A 16,235-nucleotide genomic window follows, 5' to 3' on the forward strand; every position below is an offset into this window, starting at 1 on the left:
AATCAGTAATGTGTTTTCTATGCATAGATATGTATGCAAGTGGATAAGTACAATATTTAAAAAATCTAGATAGATACACCTCGAACTTCTCAGAGCAATTACAGTTCTCATTATTACAGAAGTACACATGCATTCCTTAAGTAACTAAAAATTAGGGGTGCCTGGGTGGCTCAGTGGGTTGGAGCCTCTGCCTTCGGCTCAGGTTGTGGTCCCAGGGTCCTGGGATCGAGCCCCACGTCGGACTCTCTGCTTGTCGGGGAGCCTGCTTCCCCATCTCTCTCTGCCTGACTCTCTGCCTACTTGTGCTGTCTGTCAAAAAAAAAAAAAAAAAAAAAGTAACTAAAAATTAATCATTAAAAAACTAAATGCAAGGGAAAGGAGTTTGGCTTCAACATGTGTAGAAGCAACAACCATATGGACTACTATGTATTTCATTGTAAAGCTTGCAATTTAGCTTCAGCCTTTCTCCTTATGCTTAGAACTTTACACATTAAAAACTACAAGTTCAGGGGCACCTCGGTGGCTCAGTTGGTGAAGCATCTGCCTTCGGCCGAGGGTTCTGGGATCAAGTCCCACACTGGGCTCCCTGTGCAGCAGGGAGTCTGCCTTTCCCTCTCCCTCTGCCCTGCTTGTGCTCTCTCTTTCTCAAATAAATAAATAAAATCTTTAAAAAATTAAAAAATAATAACTACAAATCCAGTATTTACAGACAGAAAGGAGAAGTTCTGTAGAAAATCCTGGGGGCACATTCACAGTAAAGACAACAGAAAAGAAATGGTCTTATGAACATAAATATAAAGATCACTATATATAATCCAGATTTCAGATATCGAAGAAGTACATAACCCTGTTCAAGGATCAGTTAAGTTTAAGTTCCTGGCTTTTACTGTTTTGAAGAGATCATTAATCCGTAAGGAACACACCTATTGCCATCTCCTATAGGGAAATATAACAAATTTCTATTGCAGAGCCCAATATATTGTTATATTGATTGTGGCACAACTTTTAGCAAGTCAACTGCTCTTTTTGGAGCCTCAATTTACTCATCTGTAAAACGCCAGGCAGACAAAAAAAAAAAAAAAAAGCCAGGCAGACAACCCTAATGCCTTCTCTGACCCTTCAAAAGCTAGAATTTAACACAGTCATTTTAAAGTTTATGCAATCCATGACTCTACCTCCTACATACACATCTTAGCTGTTTGCAGTGTCTACCTACCTGATCTGGGAAAAGGTAGTTCAGAGATTTTCCACTAAGGCATGGCAATCTCATTTGCTCACCCTCCAATTTCAATTCCAAAAATTACACTACAAACCTATCATCAAGATGGTAGGTACACTTGGTATAACCCATGTAAATACTCTTAGCTAGAGCACTGTTACTTATACCCCTAAACCACATTATTTCCTAAGGCACATGATGGCTCATGGCTCGGAGTTAAGCACAGCAAGTAAAAAATATAGACAATGACTTGGATTAAAGTGTATCAAAGCTACTTTAAAACTGGTGTCTTGGGGCATCTGGATGGCTCAGGTGGTTAAGCGTCCAACTCTTGGTCTCAGCTCAGATCTCCATCTCAGGGTCATGCATTGGAGTTCCCTATTAGGCTCCACACTGAGTGTGGAGCTTACTTAAAACACAACACCAAAAAAAACTAATGTCTACGTAACAGCTGTGCGGAGTATCACAAATTATATCCCTGACATTTTTTCCTAAGCGATTTACTGTTAAAGTAAGGAAAAGATTCAAAGTTAGCACTGTAGGGCGCCTGGGTGGCTCAGTGGGTTGAGCCTCTGCCTTCGGCTCAGGTCATGATCTCAGGGTCCTGGGATCGAGTCCCGCATCGGGCTCTCTGCTCAGCAGGGAGCCTGCTTCCTCCTCTCTCTCTCTGCCTGCCTCTCTGCCTACTTGTGATCTCTCTGTGTCAAATAAATAAATAAAATCTTTAAAAAAAAAAAAAAAAAACAAAGTTAGCACTGTAAAAATTAATCTCACTCACTTGCATTTCCTGAATGGAAAGAATGGGAGGGGCCAGTAGTATGACCAATAGAAAAATTACTGAGAATAGCTGGTACCAAAGGTTTAAAATCAGACAGGTATAGGACTGAATCACTGAGCCAGTGTATTAAACTAGGCAAATCACTTAAGCTACATGATATATGAGCTCTGATCTTCTCAACCGTGATAAAAAAGATAGTGCAAGGATTAAATAAAATAATACCATATATTGGGGAGGGAGGAAAACAATGCCTGAAATTAGGTGGTGCTCAATGAAGATTAGCCGCTTTCCCCCTTTCTGGGAGTACAGGAGGATATTCAAGGTCCATCTTAAATAGGAAACTTTAACCAACAAAACCATCCAGTTGTTTTTTTTTCCCCACACTGCTATCAGTTTTGCCCAACTTAATGTTTATCCAATAGCTCTGTAAAAAGGACTCATGACTAGAAGGACAATCAAAGGTGCCCCCCTCCTTTTTAAAATCATGATAAGCCTACTTTTTTTTTTTTTTTAAAGATTTTTTGTTGTTGTTGACAAGAGATCACAAGTAGGCAGAGAGGCAGGCAGAGAGAGAGGAGGAAGCAGGCTCCCTGCTGAGCAGAGCGCCCAATGCAGGGCTCCATCCAGGACCCTGAGATGATGACCCAAGCCGAAGGCAGAGGCTTTAACCCACCAAGCCACTCAAGCGCCCCATGATAAGTCTACTCTTTAATCTCTATCTTCTATTTCCCCCACCTCCTCACCCACCCTCCCCTCTGATAACCATCAGTTTGTTCTCCAGTTAAGAATCTGTTTCTTGGTTTGTCTCTCTCTCTTTTTTCCCTTGGCTGATTTGTTCTGTTTCCTAAATTCCACATGAGTGAAATGATGTGGTATTTGTCTTTCTCTGACTTAACTCACTCAGCATTATATTCTCTAACTCCACCTACGCTGCTGCAAATGGCAAGATTTCATTCTTTTTTATGTCTGAATTCCATTACATCTAGACATCACATCTTCCTCATGCATTTGTCTACTGATGGACACTTGGGGCGCTTCCATAGTTTGGCTATTGTAAATAATGTTGCAATAAACACAGGGGTGCATGTATCCCTCTGAATTACTGTTTTTGTATTTTTCAGATAAATAACCAGCGGTGCGATTCCTGGATCACCAGGTAGTTCTATTTTTAATTTTTTGATGAACCTCCATACTCTTTTCCACAATGGCTACACCAATTAGCTTTCCCACCAACAGTTCAAGAGACCAAGCCAACCGGTTTCATCACCCTTTAGACTGTCAAGCCTATATTACAGTAAAATGGTTTGTCCCACAAAAAGGTCAGATTATTCAACAAGTTGCAGTGTATCAGATAAAACCAAAAGGTAAAGAGTTTGAACCATTTACCTAAATTAAAAATGCAGGGTACCTGGCTGGCTCAGTTGGTAGAGCATATGATTCTTTATCTCGGGGTCATGAGTTCAAGCCCCACTTTGGATGTAGAGTTTAATTTAGAAATGCTAAACCAAGGACGCCTGGGTGGCTCAGTGGGTTAAGCCTCTGCCTTCTGCTCAGGTCATGATCCCAGGGTCCTGGGATCAAGTCCAGCATCAGGCTCCTTGCTCAGCAGGGAGCCCGCTTCTCTTCTCTTGGCCTCTGCCTGCTTGTGCGCATTCTCTCTCTCTCTCTGACAAATAAATAAATAAATAAAATCATAAAAAAAAAAAAAAAAGAAAGAAAGAAAAAAATAAAGAAATGCTAAACCAGAGGCGCCTGGGTGGCTCAGTGGGTTAAGCCTTCGGCTCAGGTCATGATCTTGGGGTCCTGGGATAGAGCCCCGCATCGGGCTCTCTGCTCAGTGGGAAGCCTGCTTCCCCCGCTCTGTCTGCCCCTCGGCCTACTTGTGATCTCTCTGTGTCAAATAAATAAAAATAAAATTTTAAAAAAGAAAAGAAAAGAAATGCTAACCCAGGGGCCCTGGCTGGCTCAGTGAGTGGGGCATGTGACTCCTGATCTTGGGGTTCTGAGTTTGAGCCGCACAGAAGGTGTAAAGATCACTTAAGCAAAGGATCGTTCTATAATCCTTTGTACTTCAAAGCCCTCATCAATGAAATAAGAATATACAAGGTAACTTCTATTACAAGGAATTTTAGCGCTTCGGCAGCACATATGCTAAAATTGGAACGATACAGAGAAGACTGGCACGGCCCCACATAAAGATGACACACAAATTCATGAAGTGTTTCATATTTTTAAAAACTGAGGGTTGCTGGAGGGGAGGAGGGTAGAGAGATGAGGTAACTGGGTGATGGACATCAGGGAGGGTATGTGTTGTAAAGAGCCCTGGCTATCACATAAGACTGATGAATCACAGACTGTACCCCTGAAACAAATAAATAATACAGTATATGGTAATTAACTGAATATAAATTTGAAAAATTTTTAAATAAATTCAAGTGGGGGAAAAACACAAGGAATTTTAACAAATATTCTCACTCTTCTGTTCTTGGGGAATGTTTTTATATTTGTATTACTTGATGCTACTATGAATGGTATTGCTTTTCAAATTTCAACTGCCAACTGTGCATTGCTAGTATACAGAAATACAATGGACTTTCATATATTGATCTTCTAGCCTAGCTAATCTTAAACTCTGGTAGCTTTTTTAATCAAAATTTGTGGGATGCAGCTAAAACAGTGTTTTAAAAGAAGTAGAAATTCCTACATGTGCAATCATGTCATTTCTAAGACAACAAAAAAATAAACATAGGTTTACTTTTCCTTCCCAATCTGTGAGCTTTTCCTTTTATCTGCCTTAATACTTCAGTTTGGATCTTCAGAACAGGTTAAACAGCAGTTGTGAAATAAATACTCTTGACTTGTTCTGGACATTAGACTGAAAGCATCCAATCTTTACCATGAAGCAAGAGGTTCACCCTAGGTTCTTCGCAGATGCCTTTTATCAGATTAAGGAAGTTCCCTTCTATTCCTAGTTAGCTGACAGCTTTTATCACAAATCAGTAAACTCTGTTTAAATGCTTTTCACGGCACCACCTGGTGGCTCAGTGGGTTAAGCCTCTGCCTTTAGCTCAGGTCATGGTCTCAGGGTTTTAGAATTGAGCCCTGCATCGGGCTCTCTGCTCAGCAGGGAGCCTGCACCACCACCCACCCACCCACACTGCCTGCCTCTCTGCCTACTTGTGATCTCTCTCTGTCAAATACATAAATTAAATCTTAAAAAAATAATAATAATAAATGCTTTTCATGGATCTGTTACAAGGTCATTTGGCTTTTCTGCTTTATTTTATTAATATGGTGAATTACTCTGCCTTTAACGTTAAATCAACCTTTGCAATTGGGATTAAACAAATTAGTCATGATGTATTATCCTTTATACATGTGTGTGTGTGTATGTGTGTGTCTGCAGATTCAATTTGCTAATACTTTTTAGTGAATTTGAGTATATATTCATGAGGAATATTGAGCCATACTTTTATTTTTTCCTAGTGTCTCTTTAAAAAAATATTATTTATTTATTTACTTGACAGAGAGATAGAGAGATCACAAGTAGGCAGAGAGGCAGGCGGGGGAGGGGAGCGTAGGCTTCCCACTGAGAAAGAGAACCCAATGTGGGACTCAATCCCAGGACCCTGAGACCATGACCTGAGCCAAAAGAAGATGCTTAACCAACTGAGCCATGCAGATGCCCCAGAACTTTCTTTTGAAGCTTTAAGTTTCCCTCTAAAACACTGCTTTAGCTGTACCCCACTAATTTTGAATATCAAAATTTGTTTTTCAAATTTGTTTTCATTTTCATTTAGTTCAAAACATTTTCTAATTTCCCTTGTGAATTCTTCCCCCCCTTATGAATTCTTCTTTGATCTGCATTTACTTAGAAGTATGTTATTTAACTTTCAAATATTCAGCAATTTTCCAGATATCTTTTTCTTTTTGATTTATTATTTAATTCTGTTGTAGTTAAAGTACTCCTTATAAGTTAAATCCTTTAAAATTTGTTGAAACAAACAAGCAAAAATAAGGGGGATGCCTGAATGACTCAGTGGGTTAAGCCTCTGTCTTCGGCTCAGGTCATGATCTCAGGGTCCTGGGATCGAGCCCCCATGGGGCTCTCTGCTCAGTGAGGAGCCCTCCTCCCCGCCTCTCTCTACCTGCCTTCTCTGCCTACTCGTGATCTGTCTGTCAAATAAATAAATAAAATCTTAAAGTAAAATGAAATAAAATTTGTTGAAACACATTTTATAGTCCAGCATATAGTCCACTTTGATAAATGTTACTTGTGCAGTTGAAAAGAATGTGGGCATAGTAGTCTATAAATGTAAATTAGGTACAGTCCACTGATAGTGGTGTCCAGTTCTTTTATATCCTTGCTGATTGGTCTGCCTGCTTCTTCAATCAGTTACTGAAAGGGACCACTGCAATTTCCAACCACAATTATGGATTGGCCTATTGCTCCATTCAGCTATCAGTTTTTCCTTTGCTCTATCACTGGATGCACACACGTTCAGGACTGCTGGGTCTTCCCAATGAACTGATCCTTTTCTCATAATTAAAATATACCTTCTTATCCCTTGTAATATTTCCCTTGTTCTGAAATCTCCTTTATCTAACATATAGTCCCTCCAGCCTTCTCAGTGTTTATATAGTAACTTTTTCCATCCTTTCGATTACAAAGAGGTTAAAAATAAAGTGAGTTTCTTGTAGACAGCATACAGATGGGTCATATAACACTGACCTAACCTGACACTCCCTTCTAAATGGAGTGCTAGACCATTAACAGTTTATTTAATATCAATATATTTGGATATAAATCTGCCATATTGCTCATTTTTTCCTTATTTGTCACATCTTATTTCTTTTCTCTTTCTACCTTCCTTAACACTGATGTGTATTTTTCTTTAAATATTGAATTTTATCTCCACTGAGGGATTATAAGTTATTACTTCTTTGTTGCATTATTTTTTTTAGGAGTATTTAACTTATCACAGTCTACCTTCAAATAACCGGAAAGACTATCTGAAATCAGTAACATATAGACCAGATCTTAGAAATTACTGTAGGAGCACGTGTAGGAGAACGTAGGTGGCAGATGGCTAAACATCTACCTTAGGCTCTGGTCATGATCTCAAGGTCCTGGGATCCAGCCCCATGTTGGGCTCCCTGCTCAGCAGGGGAGTCAGCTTTTCCCTCTCCCTCCACGCATGCTCTCTCTCTTATTCACTCACTCTCTCAAATAAATAAAAAGTTTAAGAAAAAGAAAGGAAGGCAGGCAGGAAGGAGGAGGGAAAAAAGGAACTAACTCATTGCAATCGAAGGTTTGGTAGTAAAAGCAGAATCCCATTACAGCAAATGTCACTATAAAAAGTTCTAGGGAGCACTTGGCTGGCTCAGTTGGAAAAGTGTGTGACTCTTGATCTCGGGGTTGTGAGTCTGAGCCCTATGCTGGGTGCAGAGATTACTTAAATAAATAAAAAAAAGTTCTACAAATATATACCATAATAGGAATTTTCTCCTAAGCTTCTGTTTCAGAAATAAATAAAACTTTGGAGAACTAGTTAAAATAAGTTATCTACCACACATCTGAGTGGTTCAGTCGGTTGAGCACTTGACTCTGGTTTCAGCTCAGGCCAGGATCTCAGGGTCACCGGCTCAAGCCCCCAGAGCTGCTCCAGATCCGTTCTCAGCACAGAGTCTGCTTGTTCCCCTTCCTCCGCTCCCCACCCCCACTCCTACCCTGCTCTCTCCCAAATAAATTAATCTTTTTAAAAAATAAAAATAAGTTATTTACCACAAATAATTCCATATAACAAATGCTCCACCAGTTCTGTTTCAGAACATGTCACAATTTTTAAAAATTTTCCTGAATTCTATTAACAGCTAAGTTCTTTTATTTTTGCTCCAGTATCCAGCACGAAATACATGTTTACCTCATTTTTCCCCACATAAAATATTCCAAATCATCTCAAGAAAAATCCTCTTTCAAAATAAGCCACCAAATAACAATACAGTATTAAGAAAGAGAGTTTTATACAACACCATCAACTATCTCTAAATAAATTAAATCTCAGGGCACATGGGTGGCTCACTTCGTAAAGCATCCAACTCTTGATCTCAGGGTCATGAGTTCTAGCCCTACTTACTGGGTATGGAGCCCACATTAAAGTAAATACATAAATAAATTCTACATTGGGCATGGAGCCTACTTAAAAATAAATAAAATCTCTTAACTTTCTTTCTTTTTTTTTTTTTTTAAAGATTTTATTTATTTATTTGACAGAGAGAGATCACAGATAGGTAGAGAGACTGGCAGAGAGAGAGAGAGAGAGAGCGGGAAGCAGGCTCCCTGCTGAGCAGAGAGCCCGATGTGGGACTCAATCCCAGGACCCTGAGATCATGACCTGAGCCAAAGGCAGCGGCTTAACCCACTGAGCCACCCAGGTGCCCCATAAATCTCTTAACTTTCTAATTCATTATGTGGAGCTGCTGTTTTCTCTCTAGGATGTACAGAATTATGACTTGCAATACTATGTATATACCAATTAATTCCATTATCCCAACCCATGAAAGCACTACAGAATCTGTTATGGCTGAGAGTTTATATGTAATAGTCCTTTAGCAGAAATTAATATGGGTCCTCATCTAAGCCACAGAACAGGTGCGCCTGGGTGGCTCAGTTGGTTAAGTGTCTGCCTTCTGCTCAGGTTATGATCCTAGAACCCTGGGATGGAGCCCTGCACTGGGATCCCTGAACAAGAAGCCTGTTTCTCATACTCCCTCTCCCTCTTCTTGTGCCTTCTCTGTCAGATAAATAAATAAAATCTTTAAAAATAAAAATAAACCACACAATATATATTATTGACACATATACACACAGAACTCAAAAGAGCCTTGGAAGTTAGCTGGTAGAGGACTGTTTCTTAGATTCCCCAGTAAGTCTTAAACAATAGGGTCTCTAAACTGTCTACCTACAGTTTATTTAAAATGCCAAACTGGGGCACCTGGGTGGCTCAGCTGGTTAAGCGTTTGCCTTCGGCTCAGGTCATGATCCCAGGGTTCTGGGATCGAGTCCCTTGTCGGGCTCACTGCTTAGCGGGGAGCCTCCTTCTCCCTCTCCCTACTTATGTTCGCTGTCTCTCCCTCTCTCATAAATAAATTTAATTAAATAAAAAAATAATAAAAGAATAAAATGCCTAACTGAGGGACGCCTGGGTGGCTCAATCAGTTGAGCATCTGACATCAGCTCAAGTCATGATTTCAGGGTCCTGGGACCAACCTGCATCGGGGGGCCCTTTACTAGGGGTGGCGGGGGGAATCCACATCTCCCTCCCCTCATGCTCATGTGCACTCTGTTAAATAAATAAAATCATTACTAAATACTCTCTATTAAATAAATGAAATGTCAAATTGACTCGACATTAGCTAAAATTTTATCAACTCCATACAGATGAACTTAAAATCCTTACAGTAGGGGTGCCTGGGTGGCTCAGTGGGTTAAGCTGCTGCCTTTGGCTCAGGTCATGATCTCAGGGTTTTGGGATCGAGTCCCATATCGGGCTCTCTGCTCAGCAGGGAGCCTGCTTCCTCCTCTCTCTCTGCCTGTCTCTCTGCCTGCTTGTGATCTCTGTCTGTCAAATAGATAAATAAAATCTTTAAAAAAAAAAAAAAAATCCTTACAGTAAAACTCTTACTTTTCAAAAGTACTGATTAATAAAATTAAGGAAACAAAGTATTGCTTAATAAATTCAATTTAAAAGGAAAAAAAATACCTTTTAAAACAAGGTCTCCCTGGGGGTAAAGCGAAGAAGAATAATAAAAGGTTGGGAATTAGAGGCAAGTCTCCTGCACAGTAACCTCCCCATACAACATCTCTTAATAACTACTCACATGCTCAAACACTTTCTGTAAAAGACAAATTATGTGTTCTAATTGGAGGTAACTAACTACTAGATAGTATTTTCTAACCCTATCATGAGTCACAAAACTTTTTAAGTATGTATGAAAACCACAGGAAACTCCTACCTCCCAAAAAAGATACACCCATAAATACACATAAATTTTACCTATGATACATCCATAAGTATATACAAATTTTACCTACCATTTTATGAGAATCAAGAACCCTAACACCTGTCCATGGACTCCCTTATCATAACTAACCATTAAGAAACCAACGTTTTCATTCACTGATACATGGATTGATGACTGATGGATAGATACAAAAATATATTCCTTTTCTCTGTGGAGAGTAATGTGCTTATAACTACCAAAATTACAAATGCTCATATCCTCTGACCCAGCAATTCCACTTCTAGGGATGTTATCCTGTAAACACATATGAACATGTTCAAATGTCATTATGCATAAGGTTATTCACTACATCACTGCTCTATCAACAAAATCCTGTTTTCCATTTAGGTGTCCATCAACAGGAAACTGGTTAAATTATGGTTCAGCAGCACAACGGAATATTAAGCAGCCTTAGGAAAAAAGGACAAGGAAGCTCTCTATATCTTACTGTAAGACAATTTCTAAGATTTTAAGCACAAAAAGCAAAACATACAATACTATATATAATACACTTGTCACTGTGTTTTTTAAAAATGGAGGGGGCTAATATAGCAAAGTATTTGTGTGCGTATACACACACACACATATACATCAAATATATATGATTTGTATCACATATATCATATTAAATAAAAGAAACTGCTAGTAATAGCTGTCTTCAGGGAGGGAGACAAGATGGACATGGTCAAAGAGATGTTTCACGGTGTATTTCTGAAATCTTTTCAATTTTGTATTAATTAAATATATCGCCTAATCGTAATTAATTCTTCAAAAAAGAACCTCTATCCTAGACCCTAAGCAGTTCTGTTAAACTTCAAAACCAAGTAGTTCTGTATCATCATTCTGTGACTTATTCTCTAATAATATTTTATCAGAACATTTCTTAAGTCGTTTGCTTACAGTGTATCTTACATGATCTTTCTGAGCAACATAGAAAAAGTCTCATCTTCTCCCAACACAATCTGACTCCTAAGAAAATTACACTCCCTTCTTCTAGGCTCACAGTACTTTCGCATCTCTATATCCATCCTACACATCTGGGTTCATGTCTGCCTGATTGTAAGTGCCTCCAGAGTATACAGTGCATCTTGCTGACTTTTTTTTTTTTTAAATCCTCAGTAACGCCTAGACATAGTACAAACTGAGTAAAAATTGGTTGAACTCAATTGCTGAAAAATTTGAATATTAAAATTTCAATATAGCTATTATGTCTCTTCTCCTTCATCTTATCCAGATTAGCCTACAAGCAGGTCAAACAGTCCATAATATTAACGGAATATTTTGTGTCTTGGTTCTAGCTGGTCACTTGGTAATGTAATGCAGACTGGATAAGTTAGTTTTGGTTTGATGCTAGTAGCTTCTGCTAAATTTGAACATTAAATCTATTAGAGTTAATTAATAGAAGATATCCTGAACTGGAGGCACCATGTCCCGAGATCAACAGCCCTTCAAATTACATTTTAATTCCACAATTAAACCGCAGTATTCCTCTGAAGTCAGGCAAAACAGAACTAAATTAACACCAACTCTGGCAGCAGTTTAGGTGATAAGTCACATATTTACTCTTCATAGAAGCAGTTATCAGCATATGGGTCGTGTCCACTAGAACAGACACCAACATCTTGTTATCTTTACGGGGGCAACATTAACAGTCTTCATAGGACTTAATATTTAAAGCAACACTGGTTAAAATAAAATCTAGGACACCAAATTTGGACAGCTTGCTATTATTGTTCTAAAATAGTTAAAATAGCGATGCCTGGGTGGCTCAGCCAGTTAAGTGTTTGCCTTTGGCTCAGGTCATGATCCCAGGGTCCTGGGATCGAGTCCCACGTCGGGCTCCCTGCTCAGCGGAGAGCCTGCTTCTCCCTCTCCCTCTGCCTGCCACTCCCTCTGCTTGTGCTATCTCGCTGACAAATAAAATAAAATCTTTAAATAAAATAAAGTTAGTTAATATAAAAGGCTATCCTATACAACTCACCAAATTACACGACATGACTTAGTTCTTCCACTTACCAGACTAATAGTACCATTTGCACAAACTGCAGTTTGAGTATTATTATTAGCTCTTCTACAGATGTTAATGAAATTGCTAAGACTTTGAAGGCTTTTGCTGGATGTGAACTGAAAGAAAAAGAATCACTATTTTTGGCTGTTCTTTGTTGATTAAAAGGACTGAGGGGGTCAAACTCATTACTGACAAAATAATGAAGTTTAACATGATCCGGCCATTCCACTTCTGCCTATGTACCCAGAAGAAATGAAAGCAGGCAGTCAGACATCTGTGCACCCTTGTTCTCAGCAGAAGTATTCACAGCAGCCAAAAGGAAGAAGCAACCAAGTGTCCAAAAACAGACAAATGGATAAATAAAATGTGGTACATATAATGGAGTACTATTTAGCTTTAAAAAGGAAATTCTGACATATGCTACAACGTGGATGAGCCCTGAGGATACGATGCTGATTATGTTTTTGTGATTGTGTAATAAGCCAACCACAAAAACACAAATACTATATGAATCTGTTTAGATGAGATTTCTGAAGTAGTTAAATTTAGGGGCGCCTGGGTGGCTCAGTGGGTTAAGTGCCTGCCTTGGCTCAGGTCATGATTTCAGGGTCCTGGGATCCAGCCAGTGTCAGGCTCTCTGCTCAGCGGGGAGTCTTCTTCTCTCTCTCCATCTACCCCTGCCCCCATCACAGCCCGCCACCCCTCATGCTTACCATATCCATCGCAAATAAATAAATAAAATCTTAAGAAAAAAAAAATAGTCAAATTCATAGAAACAGAAAACAGAACAGTAGTTGCCAGGGACTGAAGGGAGGGCTAACTGGAGAGTTAATATTCAATAAGTACAGTTTCATTTTTGCAAGATGAAAGGTTCCTGAGAGAGATGGCAATGGCGCTGCACAGCAAAGGGCACAGACTTGGCTTACTGTACGTTCAAGAATAATGAGAACGGTAAATCCCCTGTGCATTTACCACAATAAGAAAAACAGTAAACTTTAATGACCAAGAAATTTAGGAAAGCAAAAAGGCTAAGAACCTTGGAAAACAGGCAAAACTCATAAACCAAAGGGAGAAGAGCTCCCACTGGTACCTCGGATCCTCTAGGCTGCTTTAATCTGCAGAGGAGTGTTCCTTGGGTAGAAAGCAAGAACAGACCATGAAGAATACACTTATCATGGGCCACCTGGCTCGCTCAGTTGGTACAGCACTGGACTCTTGACTTTGGGGTCAGGAGTCTGAGCCCTACGTTGGGGGCAGAGTTTACTTTAAAAAGAAAAAAAGAAGTACACTTAACCATGATGAGCACTGAGTAATGTGGAGAATCGTTGAATGGCAGTATTATACACCTGAAACTAATATAACACTATTAACTATGCTCAAACCAAAAACTAAAAAAAGAGAACAGTCCAAATTATGAAACAATATTTTTTATGAAAGTCTTAAGGGCAAAAAAGCTGACTGGGGAGCAGGCAGGCGCTAAGACAAATAACCCTATGAGAGAAACTCTATGGCCCCACACTAAGTCAAAAGACTACCCTTAAATGAACCAAAGAGAACAGAGAGATGGGAAGGTGAACCCCTCTGGTAGGGCAAAGTCACCAAACACCCAGGAATGCTTTTATTTTTAGTACGTCTAAAGTCTAAGGAAGGAATATTTCGGACTAGAAAAAGTAAAGCTTCTTTCTAGGTTAGGGAAACTGGGCAATTGCACTGTAAAAAAAGTCAAAGAGAAAAGCCCAAGAAGCATTTAACATGGCTAACGCAGTAGGAAGCAGATTCTACGCTTATCCAACCTTACCGTATCTAGTAGTAGTGAAGGCCAAGTGAAACCTACCACCAAGAAGGACCTAGCAATTTGAGAACCAGGCAAAGTAGACAAGAACAAGACTGACCAAGCCAAATCATCCCTAGACTCAGGGCTGAAATACAAAATCACTAATAATATAAATTCCCCTTTTCCTTACCTCCTTAAAAAGAGCTTTAGGGAATATTTCAATTCAGTCTTTATTTTTAACTAAAAGTAAACAGAGAATAAGAAATAGCACAAGTGACTAATAGCCAGGAGGGATGACAATGACAACACCACATACAGGAAGTAAGGAAGCAGATGAGAGGTGTAAACTCACAAGGGAGAAATCTAGGTATGGATTCTTACCCGCTATGGCACTTTATATGCACATACATTTTCAATGCACACTTTATAAGTGTTAAACAGGTTTGTTTTACTGACCATATAAAAAAGTGAAATGAGGAATTACTGTACCAAAATCCATGAGGACAAAACTCAGAAAGGTAAGCTCAGCACTCAAAAAAAAAAAAAAAATTATTTCTATTTGAGGGCATTAGCTGATTTAATTCCAAAGTAAAACTGCAAAACTGAGCTGTACTTTAGTAGGAGGCCTAGAGGGATGGGAAGAGAATGAAGTCAAAGCCCAGGTCCTTCCCAATGAACGGAATCTAGGAAATCCACCCCATATTTTAAAAGAAGGGAGTCCAGCTACCTTTACAGGACAAGAGTGACCCAGAAACAAACCAGCCTTCATGGAAACTCAATGGATAGGTTTACGCAGATTAGACAAATTTAAAAAAAATAAAGAAGGGGAAGGTAGGCCAGAAGAAACTACCCAGCATTAGCTTTGGGAAATAAAGACCAGCAATCCAGAAAACAGAGTAGGAGGCAGAGAAAATACAGTAAGAAGGTCTAGTATGTTTAGACAGAGTGCAAGAGGGAGAAGACAGAATAAGGCAGAAGCAATGGCTGGTGACAATGGCTAAGAATATTCTAGAACCGAATAAAACCAGCAACCCACAGATTTAAGAATCCCAACAGAATAAGTAAACTTCAACCATTCACAAAAATCTACACATGGATGTTTACAGAGGTTTCTTCATAACTGCTAAAACTTAAACACAACCAAGATATCCCTCAGTAGCTGGCTGGATAATAAACTGTGGTACATCTGGACAATGGAATATTATTCAGTGCTAAAAAGAAATGGGCTACCAAGTTATGAAAAGCCATGGAGAACACTTAAATATTACAAAGTGAAAGAGGCCAGTCTGCAAGGCTACATACTGTGTGATTCTGACTATATGACATTCCATAAACCATAAAACTGTGGTGACAGTAAAAAGATCAGTAGTTGGCAAGACTTAGGGGAAGGAGGGATAAACAGCTGGAGCACAGGGACGCCTGGGTGGCTCAGTTGGTTGAGCAGCTACCTTCGGCTCAGGTCATGATCCCAGCGTCCTGGGATCGAGTCCCACATCGGGCTCCTTGCTCGGCGGGGAGCCTGCTTCTCCCTCTGCCTCTGCCCATTCTGTCTGCCTGTGCTCGCTCTCCCCACCCCCCTCTGATAAATAAATAAAATCTTTAAAAAAAAAAAAACAGCTGGAGCACAGAGGATTCCTAAGGCAACAGAACTACTGTATATGATACTCTAATAGAGTAAGATCCTTATTTGACGAAACCCATAGAATGTACCACACCAAGACTGAATCCTAATGTAAACTACGGACTCTGAGTGATAATGACGTGTCAACAGATTCATCAATTCTGACAAATGTACCACTCTCGTGGGAGATGTTGACACTGTGGGAGGTGATGCATATGTGGGTCAAAGAGTTTATTGGAAATCTAGGCACATTCCCCCCAATTTTGTCCTGAGCCTAAAATCTCTCTAAAAACTAAAATCTATTTTTTTAAAGATTTTATTTATTTATTTGACAGAGAGAGATCACAAGTAGGCAGAGAAGCAGGCGGGGGGGGGGGGGGGAGCAGGCTCCCTGCTGAGCACAGAACCCGATGCTTGGCTCGATCGATCCCAGGACCCTGAGATCATGACCTGAGCCAAAGGCAGAGGTTCAACCCACTGAGCCACCCAGGTGCCCTAAAATCTATTTTTTTAAGTGAATGCTCAGGTTCCCCCCATAATATTCAAATGTAAATAAAGCACAGAAAAGTAATAAAGGCAAAAAAGTAATCCAACATAGACATATCACCCATTCCCACTTTATAATACAGAAAATTCAAAGACAAACAGAGAATCTCAAAAATGGGCAAAGACAGATTACCTTCAACAGAACGGCAATGGAACTAAAAATAAAAAGGATATACTGGAAGCCAGCAGACAACAGTGAACAGTGTACTGAAAGAAAGTTAACAG

At 39.5% G+C, this 16,235-nt stretch overlaps 1 protein-coding gene and 1 non-coding gene across 8 annotated transcripts in view; one reads left to right on the forward strand and one right to left on the reverse strand.

Annotated features, from left to right (window-relative positions):
• The window catches only part of TLK2 (tousled like kinase 2), a 113,189-nt gene that overhangs the window by 85,972 nt on the left and 10,982 nt on the right, over window positions 1–16,235 (reverse strand). The gene's annotated exons all lie outside the window — the stretch shown is intronic.
• LOC131817155 (U6 spliceosomal RNA) lies at window positions 4,129–4,230 on the forward strand. Its single transcript, XR_009348364.1, has one exon. It is a non-coding gene; the product is annotated as a U6 spliceosomal RNA (small nuclear RNA).

Source organism: Mustela lutreola, chromosome 15, assembly GCF_030435805.1.
Source record: "Mustela lutreola isolate mMusLut2 chromosome 15, mMusLut2.pri, whole genome shotgun sequence".
NCBI lineage: Eukaryota > Metazoa > Chordata > Mammalia > Carnivora > Mustelidae > Mustela > Mustela lutreola.